The sequence below is a fragment of the Rhinolophus sinicus genome, linkage group LG09, assembly GCF_036562045.2.
Source record: "Rhinolophus sinicus isolate RSC01 linkage group LG09, ASM3656204v1, whole genome shotgun sequence".
Taxonomy (NCBI): domain Eukaryota; kingdom Metazoa; phylum Chordata; class Mammalia; order Chiroptera; family Rhinolophidae; genus Rhinolophus; species Rhinolophus sinicus.
This window is the reverse complement of record NC_133758.1, coordinates 28674377-28698342: the sequence shown is the minus strand read 5'-3', so window position 1 is coordinate 28698342 and position 23966 is coordinate 28674377. Positions and strand designations below refer to the sequence as shown.

The 23966-nt window shown below is 35.8% G+C and overlaps 2 long non-coding RNA genes across 2 annotated transcripts in view; both read left to right on the top strand.

The window, feature by feature from the left end:
* The window catches only part of LOC141573067 (uncharacterized), a 188218-nt gene that overhangs the window by 43833 nt on the left and 120419 nt on the right, over positions 1–23966 (top strand). The window lies entirely within an intron of this gene.
* LOC141573066 (uncharacterized) lies at positions 8878–15222 on the top strand. The gene is made up of 3 exons (XR_012498635.1): positions 8878–9054; positions 14755–14850; positions 15091–15222. It is a non-coding gene; the product is annotated as an uncharacterized LOC141573066 (long non-coding RNA).

Genomic DNA, 23966 nt, shown 5'->3' with positions numbered 1-23966 from the left:
TGACTGCGCTGCCTGATAACTCTAGAACTGTATTTCTTTTTTCTTATTAATTTTTAAATTTTCCACTAGCACATATGGTAGAATTCTACCATAGGCTCCAGGCCTCCCATTTAACCTCAAAAATGAAGAGAAAGCAATTCAGTAGGTGGTTAAAAATATGTCATAGGCACAAACTCAGCTTAAGGCATTATGAATTTTCTGTGGAGAAAATGCATTTATTCATTCTGCTCTAAGTCAAGGTGGCTGAAACCCATTATCTCAAAGTTTGAAAAAAAAAAATCCCCTTCGGGATGTGAATAGCCTATGAAATATTTGTCAAAAATGAAATTTTTGGAGAAAGTGAGGGTCCAGTTGAAACTGTTTAGACGTGCAATCATCAAAGCTTTCTCTGAGCTTTCTGGATAGAAAGGGGCATGGAAAGTTAATGGGTGATATTATCCTAATTATTATTATATGGCATATGAGGGCCAATTTATTTCTGTAGAATAATAGAGCTAGGGTGAGATTCGACAGCATCTGTCACAATAAATGCAAATATATAGAGAATTGACAATGAGCCATGATCTCATAAGTGATTCTATATTCCATCTGAATCATGACAACTCTGCATTTCACACTCACATGACAGATACCTTCAGAGGCTCTTTGGGGTCGGCACTGGAGGCCCTTTCTAAATGCATTTGCAAGAATGAATGCATTTGAACTTGGCGTTTTCTAAAGCTCTTTATGTCCACAGAGAATTTTCTAGGCACTTTTTTTTTTTTTTAAAGCTTAGGTCTTAAAACATTCCTTTTCACAGGTGTTTATTAACTAGTTTTTATGTGCTAGCAGCTTAAAGAAATTCAGAAGACATGATTTCTGCCCTAGAGGAGCTTACAGTCTTATCGGAGGAGACATGGATAAATCTGATCATATAATCCCAGCCGAAGACAGGTATTAAGTGCAAAACTGTGTTCTCTGCAGTAAATGTTGTCTACAGAAGCTCATGGGCTGAGGGGCTCAGTGAGGAATTCATAGAAGAAGGGGGCTACAAACTGTGCCATGTGGGACAGAAAGGGCTGAGATAGAGGTAAGAATGAAGACGTGAGATGACCTGAACAAGCACCCATACAGAAGATGCTGAGCAATGCAAAGGCATGTGTGGATGGAGCATATTAAGTGTCACTGCTGGGCTGGCTAGGACACCAGAACCAGTCTATCTTGTACCTTCATCAGTTATGCAAAGCCTTCATCTCCTTCCTCTTGCCTCCTTCATGAATGACATATGGAATGTGATAAGAGCCTTCCTTGGAAGCCAGTGTATTAAGCAGCAGCACGGTATTCCCATAATATTGCAGGGTAACAGAGGGATGATGCAGAAGGCTGGAGGGAAATGCCCACATGCCATGTAGTCTCTCCTCTTATTTCCAAAGGGAAGAAGATGTTTGGGACAAGGGGACACTTGGTAATATCCAATAACACATTGACTTATGTGTCAGGTCAACTACAGGCTTATATCCCTTTCCCAGGCCAGCAAAATGTTAATTAAATATTAATTAGACCCGTCCCTTCCCTGACCCCATTAGGTCACATGTGTCTGCCTAGCTTACTTCTCTTCTATTATCTTTGTCTCTTCTGCTCGGAAAAATTTCAAGCAGATTTCTGTAGCACCTCCCACCCTCTAAAACCACCATTCCTTGCTATCCCTAAATAAACAGGCTGCCTTTTGTTTGTTTTGTTTTACAGTTATTTATAATAATAACAGTAATAAAAATAGCTCTGATTTGAACAGATCTACCACTTGCGAAGCACTAAAATAAGCACATCCCATGCATTAGCTCATGGAATCCTGTTCAAAACCTATGGCTGTTGCTACACCTGCTTAAGAAGGTGAGTGACTCTCCTAAGGTTAGGTAACTAGTAAGTGGTAGATGGCAGAGCCATGAATGCTAAATGGGTGCTCTTTCCATCACACTGCACATTCGTAGGGAAAACAAGTGTGGCAACGCTGGGTAGGTGAGAACAGTTCGAAGGGTTACCAAAACTACTCAAAACAGTTAGCTATTCTTTATAATCCATAAATAGGGTGAATTGTATTTACTCAGTTTCAGTAGTATTTAAAAACTGCACACAGCCTAGAATGTGGATTACTTCGGTGTGAAGTTACTGAAAGCGTAACTCAGCTTTACTCCCTAGTCAGATCTCATTCATTATTGTTTCCTTCCTCTTCGATTGAGTTCAAGAAAACCAGGCTCTGCTGAGATGAGTGGATGATATGGCCATTTCCTTTTGTCTTCAGTGCAAGTGAGATAGACTCAAATTTAAATCAATAAGTTCAACAAAAATTGTGGGGGTAAGGGAGATGGAGGGGAGGCCCAACTTATGGAAGACACAGAGGGTTTGAGGGAACTTTCTGAAGAAGATGAAAACAGACCAAGTCTCTCACAGAACCCTATCTATATAGGAGACTAAATCAGGCCTTGCAGATTTTACCTGGAGATTGGACTTGTACCTACCATGTTTCCCTGAAAATAAGACCTAGCCGGTCTTATTTTACTACAGTATAAGACCCGGTCTTATATAGTATAATATAATATAATATAATATAATATAATATAATATAATATAATATAACATAATATAATAATACTGGGTCTTATATTAATTTTTACTCCAAAAGATGCATTAGAGCTGATTGTCCGATTAGATCTTATTTTGGAGGAAACATGGTATCTTGCTGCTGGTTCTAGAAGTCTGCAGTCTGTTTATTTTCTCCCAGAACCTGTCTCTCCCTTTACTAAGAGTGAATCCTGGAGAATCCCATCTAGCCCCAGATAAGCCTCTTTGGGTCCTATGCTTGGCTGGGTCCCTGGGCAGGGAAGGAAATTTCATATCTGGTTCATAGAAGTCATCACTTGAGTTCTAGACTGTCCAGTGGAGACCTTACATTGCAGCTTATTTCTCCAAGAATTATTGTTCATTCTAGCCCCAAACTCACTTTCTTTCCTGACCCATTTCTTTCGGCCTGAAGCATATTCACCAGCTCTGTTTTTAAAGACATATGGGAATCTTAAATCAGTGTTCCAAAATTATATACTTACTTCAGATCTTCCGTGGTCTGTTAATAGATGTTACATAAGAAGAAGGTTCTGTGAGTAAACATGTTTGGGAAATGCTGGAATAATCAAAGTTATGACATGAACAAGGGGATCAACACCAATTTCGATGTGGTCATTACTTGAAAGAGGGGGGAATGGTTTGAAGATTCAATTACATCTGGAGCATATTTTTTTTTGTTTTTCTTTAAAAAAGAACATGTTAAGCAACAATGCAAAATGTTAATCTGTATTTAATCTGAATGGTGGGTATATGGGTGTTTGTTTTATTATTAGATTTTTTTTAGTATGCTTCAGATATTTCATAATTAAAATTAAAAAGAGTTAAAGCTACTTGAGATTTTTTTTTGTGTGTGTGAAGGACTCTCCATTATTTTGTTGGTTTGCATTTTGAACCTTTAGGAGGGGGATATAGCACTGGGTTATTTCCCAATTATTTGATCAAGAAACCTTTTAGGAAGGAGCATCTTTCTGGACTCTTGTCTCTGGGACACACATTGGGAAGTGATACCTTAGGAGACACCAGTTTTTCTCATCTATTTTTCTGCTATCTATGCTAAGTGTCATTGTTGGTCTTGAGGCACTAAAGCTGGCAACTATCTTTTCAGAAGACTCTGGACTACCTATTAGGTTCCTATCAGGATTAGCACATGATACTCACTATTTCCGGTTTCAAAGGGTTATCTCTCTCTCTCTGTTCCACTTAGAACATGATTACTTTCTGAGCATCCTCAGTTTTAGATTATTTTCAGAACTCAAATGATTGGCATGTCCAAAATTCAATGACTAATCTATCCTCCCCAACATTTCCCTTCTTCACTGATATTCCTTGAATTGTTACTTTGGTGGAGAACCCTCACACTCACTCCCCTTCCATCCAGGGAAGATCTTTTATAATTGCAACATGTTTTAAGTATGTAGAATCTGTAATAACCTCTATCTTCTAAAATGAAAGTAAAGAATTCTATTTTTTTTTAGCGTAAGTTTCTTTCTATTTCCTGCTCTATGTTGAAATTATATTACTTATCAGAAAATGAATTTGAAGGCATGGTTTAGCTTCCGCTAGGAAAAAAAAATGTGCTGATTAGGTCATAGAGATAAGTTCTGATATATAGCTTGGTAAAGAAATAAAGTGGCTACTCATGCTGTACGAGGTTAAGATAACAGGCCAGTCGCAGGGGAGAGGTACAATATCCTGGAAATAGCATGGGAGTTTTGGGAGCAGGAACTTGGAATGTTGACCAGACTCTGTTGCTAATTTGCTGTGTGATTTTGATAATTTACTTTATTTTCTGAGATAATTTACTTTATTTAAACTTGAGTTTAATGTTTAAAAAGAGTTACCATAAAATCAACCCTGCATACTTCATACTGTTGATTATGTGAGAGAAAATGTTAAAAAAGACTTTAAAATGCCTGAAATGTTTTTGAACAAAAATGGGACAGATGCTTACTATTAAAATTTCTTAAGGTTATTAAGTTGGATAGCTATTGACCAAACTCACTGGACTGAATATTTCTATAATAAAAGGCAGGGTAATAAAACTTTGGTAAAAGGTCTTTGCTTGGTCCACAGTTTATTCAAACTCTCAGCTGGGATAAGACATGGTTGAGAGGCCAGTAACAGAGGGAGAGTCAATGTACTGCTTAGTAAAGAGTTTGCGAGGTCAGGTGTTTAACCATGTATGAAATATGGATTCTAGGCAAAAACTCTGTTCAAATCACTTACCAGGTTAATTAAATCCTGCCTTTCTGCATTTCTAAACGTACCTAGGACAGCTTGGCAAAAATGATCCTTGTGTCTACTGTTGGATGCCTGTTTGATCTGCCTAGACAAGGATGAATGGACTCAGCTTTTGTGTGGGAATCTACAGAAGCATGTTGGGGGTGAGATGCAGGTAGGAGAAGATGTTTCTCCGCACCTCATTCTCTCTACCGCCCTCTCTCTATCATCCTGGACATAATCCATTCGTGATCCATTGTAATTTATTTATTTTTATTGGTGAATATCGGGGAACAATGTGTTTTTCCAGGACCCATCAGCTCGAAGTCAAGTCATTGTTTTCAATCTAGTTATGGAGGGTGCAGCTCAATGGCCCATGTGGGAATCGAACTGGTGACCTGGGTGTTATGAGCACTGTGCTCTAACCAAGTGAGCCAACCGGCCACCCCGATCTATTGTAATATTGATACAAGAGTTGTATTCCATTTACAAATACAGATAATAGGGCATTTATATCTTGGTAGAGTGCAAAATAAAATATTAAGAGGAATGATGATAAAAGGGAAAAAAATGGTAACAAAGATAAGAGGTTACAGGAAAAACGAAGAAGGTAGAACAAGTCCTAGAGGGATTTATACTAAAGGTAAGCTTTAAGAAAAATCAGCACAAAGTAATGGTTCAAGAACAAACAAAGATGAGGGACACGTACATTGGCATAACTCTATATGGGGTTAAGGAGTCAGTTCTGGATTCTTCCATGAGTGTGAAATTCCATTTTAGCAGACCTGTCACTGTGGGCATGGTATGGCCCCAAACCCAATGGGGAGTTCTAGAACATGGACCTTTGTAGGCTACATAATTTCTCAAGTGTCAGTTCTCAAAAAACTATTTAATGTCCTTTTGCCTTTCTCATTCTCTTTCCTCACTGTATGCCTACAACTACCGAGGAAGATCATTTTGTCCAGGGCTATCTGTCTCATGATAAGAAATTATCTTGGTGGCCTAAACTGGCTTAAGGCTTATTTCAGATGGAACTATGTGGCTCATTTCTTTAATTTGTAGGTCCTCTATCCTCGCATCATATTCAAGGCTTTCTATCTCTGTTCCAATCTCACCCCAAGTTTGCCTTCCATTCTCCCTCCCAGAAAGTTTATGCCTTGCCCAGACTGTGCTTTTCAGGGTATCTTCCACACAATCCTACTTGTTAGTCATTCATTAAACCGGGTTCAGTGGTATCTCTATCAGCAACAGTGCTTTAATTTTGTTTGGGTTATTGCGTGTACGTTTAAAGGTAATAAAAATTTTTGTTCCTGACAGTCTTATAATTCAAGAGCTTTTCTACACAGACTGCATTCTTTCAAATCATTCTAAATTAGTGAGATTTCATAGTATTACCTTGAGCGCCTGTTCCGCCAGAATACTCAAGAATATTTAAATCCCATTTAGAGAAGCAATTCAGAATCTTTTGAGTGTGAGAAGTAAAATAAAAATAAATAAATTCCATTCTTTCTATAGTTTACCTTATGGTCTATATGTTAATCACCCCAAAATGTCCACAAGCATGTAAGAAAACAAGTACTTATTTAAAATCAAAGCTGCTTGAATTCCAGATGGTTCAAAGTATATCTTAATCTATCTTGAGCAAGTCCCCTCATTCTGCAGAAACAAATGGTAGAATGTTATTAAAATGTTAATTAGTTAAATTTAGTCTCCAAAGTATAAAGAAAACAAAATTGCACCTACATGATTTTATTTTTACTAATGGGAGAAATAAATTCTGACATATAAAGAAATAAGTTTATTTTAGGAAGAAGAAATAGATGATGTAAGTTTTAGATTAAAATATCCAGGGGTGTAAAGCAAGTCTGAACGAAATTATTGGGGTATGTTTCCAACCTATTATATGAAGCTGTTTTCAAAATAAGCTATTTTTATCTTGTATCATGAGTTCTTTCTTTATTCAAATGGAAATTGAGGGGATTGAAATGCCAGTCAATGACAGAGCTATTGGATTTGCACAATTTGTTTATTTTTTCCCTATGTTTTTAAGCTACTGGAATTGGTAAGGCCTTTAGAGGTTTCTGGAACCCTCAGATCATTCCTGAAGTGGTACTGTGTGAGGAAAACATTTCTATCTGATGTTCTCCAAAGAAAAAGCAGAATAATCTTCCCAATTTAAACATTTTGGCCATAAATCTTTAGATTGAAACTGTGTAACTTCAAAACTTCAATAAAAATAGACAAACATAAAGGTATAGCAAAAAATATTCACGAGAGTCTTGAAGGTTCATCAGTTTATTGAGAACTCAAATTTTCCTCTAGTCACTATTGATGCTATTGAATGCGTTATGTTTATATTTATTTATATTTACATTAAATGAAGTTGGTCTAACAACCTCATTTTAACCAAATGTTTGTACCTGGTTTAGTTAAAAGGAAAAAAAAATTGTAAAATATTTACAGGGTTCAGTCATATAGTTTTTAAAAAGCTTTGGTAATGGGGAGCCAGCAAGGGTTTCTGAGCAGAGCTTTGATGTTATTGAACTTTAAGAAGATTAATATGGGTAATCTACCTCATGCAAAGGATGCCTGTTAATTAGCCCATAATGGCAGTAGCAAGGGCTTTCAGAGCTACTGCTTTTAGTCAGGGCGTAACTTCTAGCGTAATCAAGTTATCCCACGTTACACATTGCTAAACTGTGCGTCCATATAGAGTGATCCACTTGGACATCTGAGTGCCTTCCTGGGTACCCAATGCCTAGTCCAACTCATGAATGGCAGAGCAAAAGAGAGACAACTGCAGGTAAAGAACCCATGCCAGTGGGTCTTATTGGCAGAGTTTGTATTGCTTCTCCCTTAAAGTGATTGGTCACTGATGAACTCAGCTGACTGGGGGGGAGCAGTTGGTGAGACTTAAGTATGGCCCCCCCATTAGAGATGGCTTTTCAAAGCACAGGCGTGTAAACACACTTCGTTGTTGTTATGAGTTTTATAAGCACCAAAATTAAGCATATTTGATACCATTGAGCATTAAATAGGAGAAGATGGATGCAGTGTCCTTTTATCCTTTACACTGCATTCACAATTATTCAGCTGCACTTAGGGCACATTTGGGGAAAAAAATACTGGGGTTTGAACATCACGTAGAAAAGCCAGTCTCTGTTCTATTGGGCATTGGACTTTGGGAAAGAGAGAAGAGGAAGAGGGATGAGAATAGTCTTTACATTTCGTTTTCCCCCTTATGTATTATATGCAAAAAAATAATTGAGATATTTCCCAAAACTTTTAGGTAATTGAAATATATCCCTGGATATCTGCGAGCAGTGCTTTTTGGAGTCTATGTACAAAACAAGTATCAGTTTATATCTGCTCAAGAGTAGCGTGACTTGAATCATTTTTATTACTCATTTGGAGAGCCTAAGAAAAGGCTACGCTCCCTGACAAAACAAAGAGACAGGTATCTGCCTGCTAGGAGTGATGGTACTTCGTCAAATAGCCATGCAGAATGTGAGCAAACCAAGGAAACAGAGATAAGGGCTGGGCTTGTCAGAGAGACAGTAAATCTTGGAAAGGTGGACAGGAGATGTGGATTCTGAGGGTGTATTTAAAGAAGACAGATTTTTCCTTATTTGTAGATAGACGAAGCAAAGCAGATGGTTGCTTATGAAGTGTGAATTTAAGCAGGCCTCACTGCCCCAAATTATCTTTAATGCTGGCCAATCACTATATCAGAAGCTCTTATCACCAGGAACTTTTAAGTTGAAACTCTGATCACCATCTTTAAATGCAAATGCTAACTGGAAAGGGAAATGCCTAAACCTATTGTACAGACACTGTTGTTTGCTCATACATACTCCAATTTCCCCTTTTTTGCTAACAAACCCCCACTTTTGTTCAGGTATGGGGTGAATGTTATTGGATTTCTGGAAAGGTAGGCCTAACAGTTTGTCTATGGGTTAGCAGGTTACTCAGTTCTGGCCAAAAAGATATAAAGAAGATTCTGCAAAATAAAAAAACCCTTTGACAGACTTTTTTTTTTTCTCTCTAACGAAGCAGAGACATATAAGGTGACGGACTTCCCTAATTCTTAGCTTTTGTGAGTTTTCGAGAGGAAGTGATGCCTGCAACTGTTGTATCCATTTTGTGACCATGAAAGGCAAGGCAAGACTGAAATAGATGTTGATTCAAAGCTTTGACACCCACAGAACAATCATCAACCACTGGACCTCCTGCTGGGTAAGAAAATAAATCTGCATTTGTTTAAACTACCCATAGTTCATTATTCTATTAGATATCCTAATTGACAATCCACTATTGAAACTTAGTTTTAATATTGTAACAATTACCACTGTTTGAACCTATCTTCAGCTGAGAGCAAGAGTGAATGCGACCCCTCTCTCCTTTATATCCCTCAGCATTTGAAGTCTCACTCAGTCGGCACTAGTTTGATCATGCTTTGCATTATTAATTATCTTTTCCTGTATGTAAATAGTCAAGATATAAATATACAAGGCATGTTCAAGGATATCCCCCAAGTAGAAATTCTTTGAGGTTAGGTAAATGTATTAGGTAGGTAGACAGATTGGTAGCTATCTACAGATAAGATATTCCTCTAGAAAAATGTAGCACAAAGTAGAATTTTAAGATTTAGCTGTCAGTGAACTTTAGTTTTACCATCACGAACACCTACAACACAGTCAGGCTTTCCAAATCCATGCTCTGCAGTGTAAGCAAACCATGGAACTCCAGTGTTTCCCCTTCAGTCTTCCACAGCTCCTCTCTCTGGTGCTTCTTCCATTTTCAGAAATATGAGGTCATACCTCAAAATGGCCAAGAGGATGCCCAGTTTCCTGTGACCCTGAATGATGCCACTCTCTGTGGCCTTCTTCTATTGCCCCAGTCCATCACATTGGAATTCTACTTAAGATACTTTATTCACAGTCTTACTGTTTTGTCTGCCAAAATCCCTGGACACTGTATAGGGTGGGAGCCTACTGTTAGGAAATTTGGAACCAGTCTGGCTTGTGGAAAGTCACATTTCTCAGGTCTGGATTCTGCTCACTGTACTACACTCGTACGTCAAATCACTGCTATGGAATTTCTTATTGTGTATGGGTAGGCCTTATGATACTGAACACTTCTACTGGATAACTGATGGATCCTTGTTTGTACCACCCTGGACCCAACCACATGACTGCACTAGCTCAGCTTGAGCTTAATATGCCCTTTGAACACTGTGCATGAAGCCACCTGTTGCCCTTGTTGGAGCCAGCATCTGCAACTTGGAGGTTCCCCTAGCCTATCACTTTCTCCTCGAGGCTCTTTGATCTTTCTTGTACCCATTATGAGAGGAGTCATAACCCTCTCATTAACAATTAGTACACAGTTATCCAATCCCTTTTCCTAAAGCATATTCGAATCGTATTACTTTCCTAATCAATTTAATGAATTCCTACTTCCCATAGGACGGAACTCGCATGTTTTAGCCTGAAACTTGTGATCTCAAACATTCTGCTTATCAAATGATATCTCCTGAAATTTCCACAAATGTACTTCATATTTAGTCTCCATCCAATAAGTCACTATTTCTTATATTCATGAGAAAATTTTACCATGCTGTGGTCATACTACAGAAATGAGATAAGCTGCCATTCCTCCAAGATTTGATTTTAATGTCAAGACTGATGGTTACACACACACACACACACACACACACACACACACACACACTAAGAAAAATATTCACATAATGAAGCTTTATGGGGAGAACAGAACAGGCTCCAAATCAGTACAAACATGGCTTGAGAGAGCAGAGAAAAGAGATTGGATTGCAATTGGATTGCATGTAGGGGTCTGGAGTGAAGGATCCCCTACCTGTGGGGGCTGGAGTTTGTATTATTTGAACTTTCTGATGAGGCAAAAGAAGAGATCACCCAGGCTATCTTATCAGCCTGCCCAGATATGGGGAAGAAGGGAGAGTGAGGCTTGAAAGCTGTTAATAAAATATGGAGTAATAATTATTTTTATACCCTGGTTAACCTTGCGTTTATAGATTAATATAGGAAGATCTTTTTTTTTGCTGTGTATCTAAAACTTAATTGCCATAATGAGGAAGCCCAGAATGTAAGATGTGGGGCTCACTGTACCACTTCATCTGGTTCATATTATTTTGCGGTCTAAATATGGAGGAATAGAGGAAAGTCTTGAATATCAGAGAAAACATCTTGAAACATTGATGAGCATGGTCCCCTTAGTAAGGATTTACTCTGGCAAATCAAATACTTTGTGCATTGTGTTTTGCCACAAATGGATTTACTGTAGAGTTACTGAAGCTGAAACTTTAGGGTCCCTAACTTGCAGAAGAGTCTTCCAAGTCACTCTACCTAATTTTTACTTAGGTTTTTGTATTTTTTACAATTTAAAGCAATTACATACACTTTCGGCCCCATAAAACCCAATTTATCCCTGTTTGTCATAGCAGAGGGATAAAAATATGACTCATAGTCCTTTCTCTAAAAATCTAAAACGCTTGTGAAGTGACAGGTGTATACTTAAATATTCATGTGTAAAATATAATATTTTCATTGCTATGAGAAGGCCAAAGGAAGTGAAAAGTGAACACAGGGAGGCTACATTCATTTTGGGTGCTCCCCTGATTTCATGGAGGAAATGACAAGAGTTTGAAGATTGAAAACATTATGTAGAATAATCAACATTGGACATTCCAGGAAAAGGAGTTAAAAGGGTCAGTTAGGGCACGTTCATGGAAAGTTGTTTTGTTTTGTTTTACTTTATATATCACAGTAAATTTCAAATACATACGGAAGTAGAAAGAATAGTGTCAGGCAGCATCTTAACTGCCTCTTCTTGCACAGTAGATGCTTCTAAGGGAAAAGCAGGCTTAGATGTGTTTAACATCTCTGAATTACTCTATTCTTCCAACATTTCACTCATAAATTTCTACTTCATTGTAACTACCTGATACCTTCAAATAAAAATAAAAATTTTGTCCATCTTTTCTAATAGCTCTATTCTAAGGATTGCTTTAAATTACTGAAAGCAGAAGTCTGGGAGACAATTTATATGTGAAAAAAAACAAAACACAAAACAAAAAACTCCACATACACTATACTTGGGATCATATCTCAGAAAACAGTCAAAGCAGATGGGACAGTATGGTAACTGATTTAGTAATTTGAAGTGTCATGGTTTTATTCCCATCACAAATTTTTAATAACTGGTGTCCTTGTAGAAATTACTTTATTTCTCCAAGTATGAAAATATAATGCAGAAAGTGATGTCCACTTTGGCACATATGTAGTGGTAGCCTTACAAAAAAAAGGAACTTGCATATTTTGAACATTTACTGCGGGTCAGGTCCCATTAAACATTTTTCATGCATTCTTATTTTTGCCAACTTTCTAAGTAATGATTTTTAAAGTATTATTTTAGATGAAGTGTCTTCCACAAAGATAATACTTGCTAATTAATAACACCAGCAAAAACAAGGCCAACGGTTAAATTCCAGTTGACATTTGGGTTCAGCTTGAGCTCTTCACCATACCAGTTTCTCATACATCATCATTTTTTCTTTCACTTCAAGTCACACATTTATTGCTCATTTGCTTTGCCTTGTTCCACATGCTTCACAAAGTGTACTGTAAGTAAAATTTTATACTCTTCACTCAACTCTGATAATTAAGCTTCTAAACTTACTATTTGAAAATACTTGTAGAATTCTTATGAGAGTTAATCAATCCACCAAGAAATTTTTAAAAATACAAAAATGGCCAATATATACCCCCCAAAAAACCACAAAAACCACACAAAAAAACAAAAACAAAAAATAAACACAAAAATTTAAATTGCCAATAGATAGATTTACAGTGCCTTTTCCTCCCTTCTTTTATCACCTTGAATCCGTTCTCATACCAAGCCTAATATCCTTATAGTGAAACTCTCTGGTCCTTATGGGTTTTCCCTACTTTCCTCAATAGAAGCTAGTGCTTTTTTATTTCTTATTTTTTAACCTTAAAACTGACATTAGCTGGGACTGACTCAGTTTTGTATTTTTACTGATAAATCCATATTAATAACAACATCAATACTGTATTAAACCTGAACTATGGGAATAATTTTAATCATGCCAAAATTAATAACATTGTGTATCACCCAAAGAGCCTCTCAGGGAAGAGAGTGAAATGGTTATTAACTTGGGTTATTATTGCAGCATTATGGACATTTAAATAGGCCATAATTCTAGAAATTTAAAGGTCAGTTTGATTTATTCAATTTAGTTTGTCATATGTTTGGAAAACTAATTAAAATCACCAACATGGTTATAACATTTTTGATGGCAAATCAGAAGCTTGTATTTTGAAACACAATAAGTAATCATTTTGCTGGGCACGCTAGACTTTCTTTGTGGGCAAACGGGACAATTTTTTCTGCTTTCATGATTGAGTATAGGAAGGCAGGTTCTGCGGGAGCCTTTTTTCTGGCTACATGAAGTTCCTCCTCATAGATTTCTTGCATCAAAATACTATTCCTCAAATCCTCCTGAGACTATAGGGCTAGCGTTCGAGAGCATAGAACACTGTGAGGTTTTTTTGTGTGTTTTTGCATATGATTTAAATCCAAAATAATCTCTCAGACGAAAAGATTTCCATCTTCATCTGTTTCAGTGTCTCACATTTGTTGTCACTGAAAATATACTCTTCTGTCTTAAATAATTCTGGTTTGGAAGAGGCTGATATAGCAAATGCCCCTGGAAGGGTAATGTCGTGAGTTGTGTTTATTTTATAACAAAGTTTTATTGGAAGACAAAATAGTATGGGGCAATGAAGACTGAAAATATAGAGAATGGAAGATGGATGCAAGAAGTTGGAAGTGAGGAAAAATATCTAATATATAATAAATGTCTGATGCCAGAGTAAATCAGGGATGAAGAAGGGGAGTGTTCTCTTTTCCAACTGGTATTAACATGCAATATTACATGTGCTTCTTTTTATGTAGTATCTACCTATAGTTTTAGAGAGAACAATTCAGATATGGCTATTAGTATCAATGACAAAAAGAAATATGGGAGATGAAATACCCGTATAATTAAAGGGCAATACATAAAGAAAATGTGAACCAAGTCTTTGGACCATCCTAATGGATATGACTGGAAGGAAATGAAATAATAGATTTGAGACCTACTTTCAAGGTACCCTCAACATTTAGCTGCCTTACATGATGGTAATTATCAAGCTATATCTTATAGCCAAATAGCTTCTAAGAAGTCCTTAAATTATTTGAATGACAACTTTACGATCCCCAAAGCAGAAACTTCAGCCACAGGAATATCTACTTTCTGTTGACTGCCTACTGACAAGAAATGACTGATGGAGAGTGGGAAAGATGAAGACAGAAAAGTAGTAGGCCAATGGGCTACTAACCAATTCGCAAGATTGGTCACTGTGAATTTATCCTGTTTGAAAATAAATCCGTTGCTGTTTTTGTAGGAACTGTTCTGTGTCCCTTTTGACTGAAAGGTTTCTATGTATGTATGAGCAGTGCCTTTTAATCCACCTGTGCATTAAACCACATAGTATGTGAGTATATGAGTTGTGATCAAGAAATACGGTGAACGTTTAAATGAAAAACAAATTATTGCAGTAAAAGATGCATTGCCATTAACCCCCCTCAAAATACTACCCTTTTGCTTCAAACACACTTATCCCATCATTCTTGACATTTTCTGAAGCAGTTTTGGAAGTTCTTTTTTGTGAGTGTCTTTAGTTGCACTGTCATGGCTGCCTCAATGTCCTGAATCGATTCAAAACATTTACTTTTCATGGTCATTTTGACTTTGGGGAAGAGCCAGAAGTCGCACGGTACCAGATTTGGTGAATAAGGTGGATGAGAACACACTGTAATGTTTTTGTTTTACAGAACTTGCAGTACCAGAAGCGATGTGTGACCTGGAGCCTTTCTGTTATGATCACAAAATACGGTGAATGCTGCTGCCAAGTGCCAGCCAACGAAAAGGTAGGGATCTTCAACATGGAAAGCATCATGTCAAACCTTAGTAACAATATGTGAAAAGTTTCAGCTTGTTTAGTTCAGTCAGTTGGGTGTGAACTATAGCTGAGAGAAGGTGTGTTTTAATGTGTGCCGTAAATCATGCTCCATCTTGACAATGCTCTGTGTCACACACTGCTTCTGATATATGGCAATTTCTGTCAAATAAAAACATTACAGTGTGTTGTCATCCACCTTATTCACCAGATCTGGAACCGTGCAACTTCTGGTTCTTTCCAAAAGTAAAAACGATTCAGGACATCGAGGCAACCGCAACAGAGCAACTAAAGACACCCATGAAAGAGAACTTCCAAAACTGCTTCAGAAAGTGGCAAGAACAATGGGATAAGTGTGTTCAAAATGGGCGGGGGGGGGGGGCATTTTGAGGGGAATTAATGGCAATGTGTCTTTTACTGTAATATATGTATTTTTTTATTTCAACGTTCACTGTAATGTTTGATCACACCTCATAAAAGCAGATGGTGTAAAAGAAGGTGACATGATTTTTAAATTTAGAGCTCATAATCTAAGAGCAGAGAAAAATAACTACATGGAGATATCAAAGAGTATACTTAGGTATTCTTTAATAAAATTTTGGTTTTATATATTCAGAAGTGAAAATATAATGTAAAAATCGTATTGCTGTGGGCAAGAGAGGGTGCAACTAATTTGAGGTCAGTTGGAAACAGTAAAGTAGGAGGCAGAATGAGAGTTTACCCCTTTTCAAAGTGTCTTCTCAGATATGAAGTAAAGACCAAATCCATAACTGGCAATTAAATGGTAGATTCTAGAAAAGTTTAATCCATAAATTTTACTAAGGGTATATAGCAAATAAATATAAACTTACTTTATGAGAATATTTTGGGGAAAATAACCTAATATCCAAGAAAATGTGAATTACAGATACTACCAATTTTAAATAGAATGGTAAAAGAGGTAAATAGTTATTTATAGGTTGTTTACCACACATTTGTGTGTTTCCAATGCACACATTTTCATGTCAGGCACTATCTGACTGCCCTTTCGAAGTTTATGATGAAAGGTACACTAATGTCAATTGTTAAAAGTATAAATTTGTGGCGATATCATCAGGTTAGCACACCAAATGAGTGAAGTCAAAAGAAAAGTTGGGCATCAGGAGAAGAACAAAATAATTGCTATGCACTATACTTGACAGAGAGGAATTCATGATGAAAAAGAGTTTTGAGTTGGGCCTTGAAGGATAGTGAGGATTAAAGCAACTCAAGGAAGTGTGTTCACTGGAAAGGGATTTTGCATTGGCCAGCTGGGAGATGCTACCGTGCAGGAATTCAGCTCTATAGTTCTCTTCTGCCAGATGGTGCTGTCATAATGTGAGACCATCTATTGCAATACAGAATTATTGTATTGTAGACCATTATTCAAAGCTATTCAGAAAATGTGATCCATACTGATTAAATATACTCTGACTTGTCCGTTACTAACACCTATCTTCAAGTCTTTGGTTGAACTTCTAGTGTAGCCACGTCAGAATTTAGATATGTTAGGACTAGTGTTATGATTATGTGAAAAACTCTTTCGCCAAAAATGGACTATCAGTGTTGCATATTTGAAGTGGATAAGTGTTTTCAAGCTGTATCAGCAAATATCTTACCCTACATCACGGTTAAATAGGTTACCCTAAACCTGTTTGATTTTTCAGGTTATGAAACATTTTGACTCTACATGTCTTGTTTAAGAAAAGTAAATACTATTGCCTTTTTACTCTGGAGTTTTTGGGGTAAAGCAATAACCTTCTTCCATCCAAGCAGCACAAGGTCTTACAAAGGTAGTTGCCTTGTTTAAAAACATAAATTGTATTTTAGCACAATGCATTTCCTCTAAAATTGATACATTCTACCATAAGCATGAATTAAATACTTGAGTAAATAAAATTGAGAAGTTGAAAAGTTTATAAGTTCTTCCTGTCATAGGTCTTCCTATTTTCTAATAAAGGACTTTTTAATTTATGGCAAAGTTATTAGAATAGTAGTAGTATTGAAGACATCTGTGTCTAGATGGCAAATTGAGGATGTACTGAAAAATATCATTTAAACATAACTTGTAGAAAAGATATAAATGAATATTTATCCATGGAGAAAAGTAATAAGGGGGGAGTTTTTGTGGGAGAGAATGTATACTATACCAATGAAAGAGAGTCACTTTGGAGGAAAACTAGAACCAAGGATACACCTAAGAAACACTGCTCTAAAGGTTAGAAATTGCATATAAGGTATCTTATGCCCAAAGGTGGTGACAGCTAAGAATAGGAAGACATAACCATCCCTTGTTGGTGGTAGCTAATGTTGTCCACACTCCTGTAAATTGTCTCTTTTAAGTACACCATCTTTGTTTCTGAAGGAACCTTAACGAATAGAACGATTGGTATCCAGAAGAGCATCCTCCTTTACCCTAAAAGATGGAATTATGGAATAGAATTGCTCACATTTTTAATAAGATACAGATAGTCTCCATGAGGAAACTGGTAATCCATGATTACAGTTATTAAAATTACCACTAGTGAAGATATAGAGTGAATTACAGGTTAAGGCAAGGTAAAGGGAGATCAAGTGTTTGAGGTACTTAATTGCTATGGTGATAATGGTGATTACATAGGATGTGATGGTGGGGCAACACCTTCTAACTGTTCTAAAGAGCTTACAAAAAGAATTTTAAAAGAAGCTTAAAGGTTCATTCTCTTTCCTCAAGGCATGGACAAAGAATCAGAAAGTTTCTAAGGTGGCCTTAAGGGAAACTCTTCTGTTTTTTAGCCACAGGGAGGGGATGGATAAAAATCAGATATAAAGTCTGGATGTACACAATTTTTGGTTGAAATAGACACCACGCCAAGCTTGTATGCTAAGTAAAGGTATCGCTGGGGGAAAAGTATAATTTGGAATCTTGGATGAAGACATTTGGGCAAAGATTAATCTAAGAATTTTAAATTCTCATACCCTCTGGAAGAAGGTCTTCTTATAATCTAAGTGATCTAGCCTTCCTTTGGGGAAAAAAGAAAATGAAAAAAAGGTTTTCAACCTGGAGCAGTTGACTTACACATGAATGTCTTTTATTTTCACAGCCTTCTTGTACCACTTTCCATCGCTTGTCATAACATAAGAAGGTAAATTCCAAACACAGAAGTAAAATAATGCTCAAGGGATAATATATGTACCAAAGGTGTTTCAGGATCTTGCCAAATACTCAAAAAAGATTTACTTGAATAAAAAGCTAAATTTTTACAGGCATGTGGGCAGAGTTAGGGAAATCAAGAAAGGAAGGTGAAACACCTGTCAACAGCAGAGAAGAACAATGGCCCTTCTCCTGAAAAGTCAGTAAGAGAAACTGTTGTACCTGGTCTCTGATGATGAATAAGGTCAAGGGGAAATCATTGGAGAGCTGTGGCCATAGAAAGATGCAGACAATGCAGAGCTGTAGCAAAGAGAGAAGAAATAAATACCTCTACCTCTCTCTTCTCCTTCACTCTAATCTTTTGCCATTATCTCCCATTTGACAAATGTAAACAGAAGCTGGGGGCCAGGGAGACAGAGTGACTTAGGTCATAAAGGTGAGTCTCTCAAGGCATACAGCAGCACAGAGAAAGGTAAAGACTAGATACAAGAAAAAAATGAATAATCAAAATAGTCTACCCCTTTTCTCACTCAGATTTGAAGAAATTTTTTAGAAGTCAATGCCATTCACATCATGTTTTCTGACAAAAATTTAAGAAAAATTATCAACTCAGAATTTTGGTCTAGTAAAAAAATCTATCCATCTGAAAATTAAAATACCCAAACATCTGTAAGCACATCATACATATACAAATTTATAGACACCCCTTTAAACAGAACTTATAGAAAACGGACATTGTAAACTATTTATAATTAATGATGTGAATCCAATGTATTAAAACACGTAGGAAGCAATTAAAAGGATACTTGAGGAAAATTCAAGATTTAAATTAATTTATTGGGAAAAATGATGAAATCAGGAGAAAATTAAAATGTCATTATTTTGGGATAATGTGCTTATACTGAAAAAAATAAAACTAGCAGATAAAACTATTAGTATTTTAAAGAAAGTTCAGCAATGTTTACCATATTCATATATATAAGATGTACATATATTACACATATATATATAATAAACTTAAAATACTAGAGAAGATTTAACACCACCACCAATAATCAGCTAGAAATTATAAGTAAAAAGTAAAATACAATTTCACAATATCCACAAAAACTATAATGTATGTGAGGATTAACTTAATCAAAAATAATAAGTCTGCTTATAAAAAAAGTTTAGAATGTGAAGAAAGTACACAGAAGATAATTTGAATAAATAAAGTCTGTGTTCTTGAATGAAAGGATTAAATATTATTTTTATGTAAATTATCTCTCTATTTAGTTTATAATTACAATGTGATTCCACTAAAATATCCAGTTAGATTTATTGTTTAACTCAGTAAATTTAATATAAAATTTGCATAAAAGAATAAAAGTCTAGGAAGAAATGAGCAAATTTATAAAATAAAATTAAAGTTTGTAGGAGAGGGTTCATACCCAGATGAGAAAGTAAGATGTGATACAAAGCTATAGTAAAATAGTGAAACAAAATAGTATAATTTTTTAATAAAGACTGAGAACTAGATCAATGAAACATCATAAGTAACAAAGACACTGCCTTATATATTTGGAATCATAATATACAATAAAGATGGCAGCAGAAATCAATGAGGGGAAAACACAAATTCTTAAACAGTTTTGGAAAACTGGTTTATGATACAGGGAATAACAACACTAGATCACTACCTAACATCACATACGAATACGTATTAAAATTCTACATATAAAAGTAAAATTATTAAGGCATTAGAAATGTGTAGGAGTACAATGTTTCTGTGATGTATGGTTGACAGAGACTTCAAAAATAAAAATTTAAAAGCAGAAACCATAAGGGATGGAAAGATACAGTAATATAGATAAAGGATAATACATCTGACAAAGTGAAGTTTATTCTCAGAATATAATGGTGGTTTAACATTCAAAAATCAAACAACATAATTCAACATTAAAAGAACAAAAGAGATAAAAACATATGATCTTGATATATACAGAAAAACATTTGACAAACTTCAACATGCATTCATGTTAAAAACTCTCAGCAAACTAGGATTTGAAGGGGAGCTTCCTCAATCTGATAACATCTACAGGTAACATTTAATAGTGAAACTGAATGTCATTTCCCTAGGATCAGAAAAAGTAAAATTGTCTGCTCTCACCACGTGAATTTTACATTATACAGTAAGTGCTAATCAGTGCAATAAGGCATTCCAAAGAAATAAAAGATATGCAGATTAGAACGGGAAAAGTAAAGCTGTCTTTATTTGTAGATGAAGATTGTTTATGTACAAAATCCTAGGGGATATTCCAAAATCTAATAAGGGAATTTAAACAGGTCTCAGAAAAAACAAGTCAAAATAAAAATCAACTGGGTTTCTGTATTTGTGCAAAGAACTATTGGAAAATAAAATTAATAAATATTATTCACTCTAGTATTAAAATAATAAATAATTTAAAATAAATTTAACACAATGTGTACAAAGCCAGTACTGAGAATATAGTACTGAGAACTGTACAACATTTCAAAAAAAATATTAAAGAAGACTTTTAAAAGAGGAGAGTTGTTCCATGTTCTTAGATCAGGAGACTCAATATCGTGCATGGTTTCAAAGCAATTCTATTCAAAATCTCAGCAAGATTTTTGTATGAATTGACAAGCTTATTCTAATTTATGTGCCCATGCAAAGGACCTATGATAGCCAAAACACCTTTAACAATAGAACAAAATTGGAAGACTAAGTTTATTGTAAAGCTGGATTAATCAAAAATTGGCTGTTTGGTTTTGTTGCTAGAGAATGGATTCTTGGTGTCATCACAGGGAAGAATTCAAGGACAAACCAAATAAGCCAAGCAAGTAAAGCCAAGCAAGCCATGGATTTATTGAAAAAATAGCAAATAGTACACTCTCAAAAGGCGTGAGAGCAGGCCCAGAAGAAGAGCAACTGCAACAAAGAGCAAAGAGGCTTAGGATTTTATTAAAATGAGGGAGTGAAATATTCAAGTTTTAGGGGTGAAGTCACAGGCGTTCCCAGGCGAATCTTCACTGACTACTTCCCCTCACAGGTGGGATTCCTTTGTCCTTATTTGGCCTTTGTCAGAACTCTCATGGCGACACAGGGAGTGGAATTTTTTTCTCTGCCCACAAAACTAATAGTCTTATAATCCATTACAATTAGTTAAAGTTCACCTTGAAGGGCAAGATGGTGTCCTGGGTCTGTTCTTGGCCAAAATCTAGTTCTGGCCGGTCTGGTAGCTGCAACGTTTCTGAAGGATGATCTCATCTCCTCCCTTTCTTTTGTTTCCTCTCACAACCTCCTTCCTTTCCTCTCTGCTGTCTCCCTCCAGCCCTATTCTTTCTGCTTATAGTCGGTAACAGTGTTGGACTAATGTATAGATCCATGGACCAGTAAAGAATCTGGAAAAAAGAAATATGGGACAAATATTCCCAATGTTGAGAAGTAAGGTCATTGAACAAATGACCCTGAGACAACTGGGTATCCCTCTGGGAAAGTAAATGAACTGTGACTTTTACTTCACACCATTTATAAGAATTTACTTGAAATGTTTCATAAGTTTAAATCGAAAAGCTAAAACTATAAAGCTTCTAAAGAAAAACATAGGAAAAGTCTTTATGAGGTTACGGTGGGGAAATAATTTCCCAGAACTATAAAATAAAGTAAATTTGACAATCAAAGTTTTAAAAATCTGCTTTTCGAAAGATAGCATTAAAATATTCAAAGACAAGCCACAGATTTGGAAACGATATTTGCAAAATACATCTAACAAAAAACTTTTGTGCAGAGTATTTAAAGTATCTAACAAGTCAATAGCAAGAAGACAATCCAATAAATGAGGGGCCAAGTGATTTCTATAAATATTGCACAAAAAAGGTACATAGATAGTCATAAACACATCAAAAGATGCTCAGCTTCATTAGTCTTCAGGATAATTAAAATTAACTAAAATAAAATCACAATGAGATGCCAACACATACCTACTGTATATAATGAAATTTAAAGGCCTAATCATACCACATCTTGGTAAGAATCTGGGGAAACTAACACACTTTTACTTTGTCAGCAGGAGTGTAAAGTGGTACAACCTCTTTGGAAAATATTTTGGTAGTTTCTTATAAAGTTAAACATACATTTTCCATATAATAAAATGTATTTATTAAAAGAGAAATGAAAACTTTTTATTTCACACAAAGACTTGTACACGGATGGTCAAAGTCCCTTTAATAATAATTAGAGAACATTGGGTACAACCTAAGTGTCCATCAGGTGAATGGATAAACAAATTGGGGTATATTTGTAGAAAAGAAACAAACAACTAATTATCAAAACAACACAGTTAAACCTTCTAATGTAAGTGACTGAAGTCTGGCACAGAGAAATCTGACACAAAGAATAATACAGTTATGACTCCTTATATATGAACTCCTAGGACAGGCAAGTAAATCTACAATGAGAGAATGCACTTGTGTATCAGTAGGTTGCCTGGAGTTGGAAATGGTGAGGGGTGACTGCAAAGGGGCATGAAGGAACCTTTTGGGATGATGGATATCGTCTATGTGTACGTGGTGGTTACACACGTGTATACCTTGTCAAAACTCATTGAACTGTACAACAAAATCTATGTCTTTTATGTAAATGCTATACCTGAAGAGAGTTGATTAAAAAAAGGTTAAAAAGTCATAAGCAAACCATAAGGAAGATATGATTAATATGATGAAATGAAAATTGTTTTTCCATTCAGTGATGAGCACTTTAGGCAAAAATAAAGAGCATGTGATGTAATGAGTGTGTGTGGGAGGGATATTTACATTATCTGAAACTGGCAATGGATTAGGATCATCTACTATATAGGATTCGCAAATAACTCCTGCAAATCAATTAGAAAAAGTCAGCAACTCAAATGAAAAATGGACAGAGAATATAAACAGGAGATTTATAGATGAGGTATTCCAAAAGACTGAAATGCATGTGCACAGGATGCTCAAATTCATTAGAAAAGAGCAAAATGTAAGACACAACATTGTGAGACATTGTGCATCAATTAGAGCCCGCAGAAATTAGAAATGCTGGGTAATCCTTAGAATTAGTGATGGACGGTGTGCAACACATTTGGTGAGAAAGTAGGCTGTATAACCAGGCTAGAGAGCAATTGCTGGTATGTAGAGTATGTAGTCTACAGACTGAGCGAGGTAAATTACAGTCTCCTGATAAGAATATGTTTTCTCCTATATCCCCTAGTATATTACCAGAGGTTTCTACTCTATGCTGTATATGTGGACATTATAAACAATTAAAGTTTCTGTGCATTTGACTCTATCATTCAATAATTTAACAAGTTTTTCCATACCTTTTAATGCTTTTGCCTTGATTTCAAACCTACCTAATGTTAGCAATGTGATACCTGCTATCTTTTTCTTTGTATTGGTCTGATTTGGCTTTGCCCATATTTTATTGTCATCCATTCCAAGCCACTTTGTTGTAGGTGTTGCTTTTTCATTCAACAGAGGTTTAGGTTTTATTCTATGGTCCAAACCAACAGTTTCTATCAAGAAATGTACTTACCCCACTTAGTTGTTTACTTTTAATAAAGATGACAGATCTATTTGACCACTGATCTGTCATTTATCTTATGAAAGCTGTTTTAATGGCTTTAATTCTGTTTTCATTCATTCTTAGGTGTGTGTTTCTTCACAAAAATGAAAAATTCTTCTGAGAGACAAAAAGAACAGTGACTTGAAAAGAAAGGCATTCTCATATAGGACTTCTCACAATCCTAAGCATGGAAATTTTCTCTAAGTTGAGCTAAAAATTAGCATGATCCTAAAGAAAATAAAACCTGACTTTTTTTAATCAAGTAAATCTTTAGTTTAAATGGAAACATTAAAGAAACGGTAATAGCTGAAAATTTCCCACAGAAGAAGAGTGATAT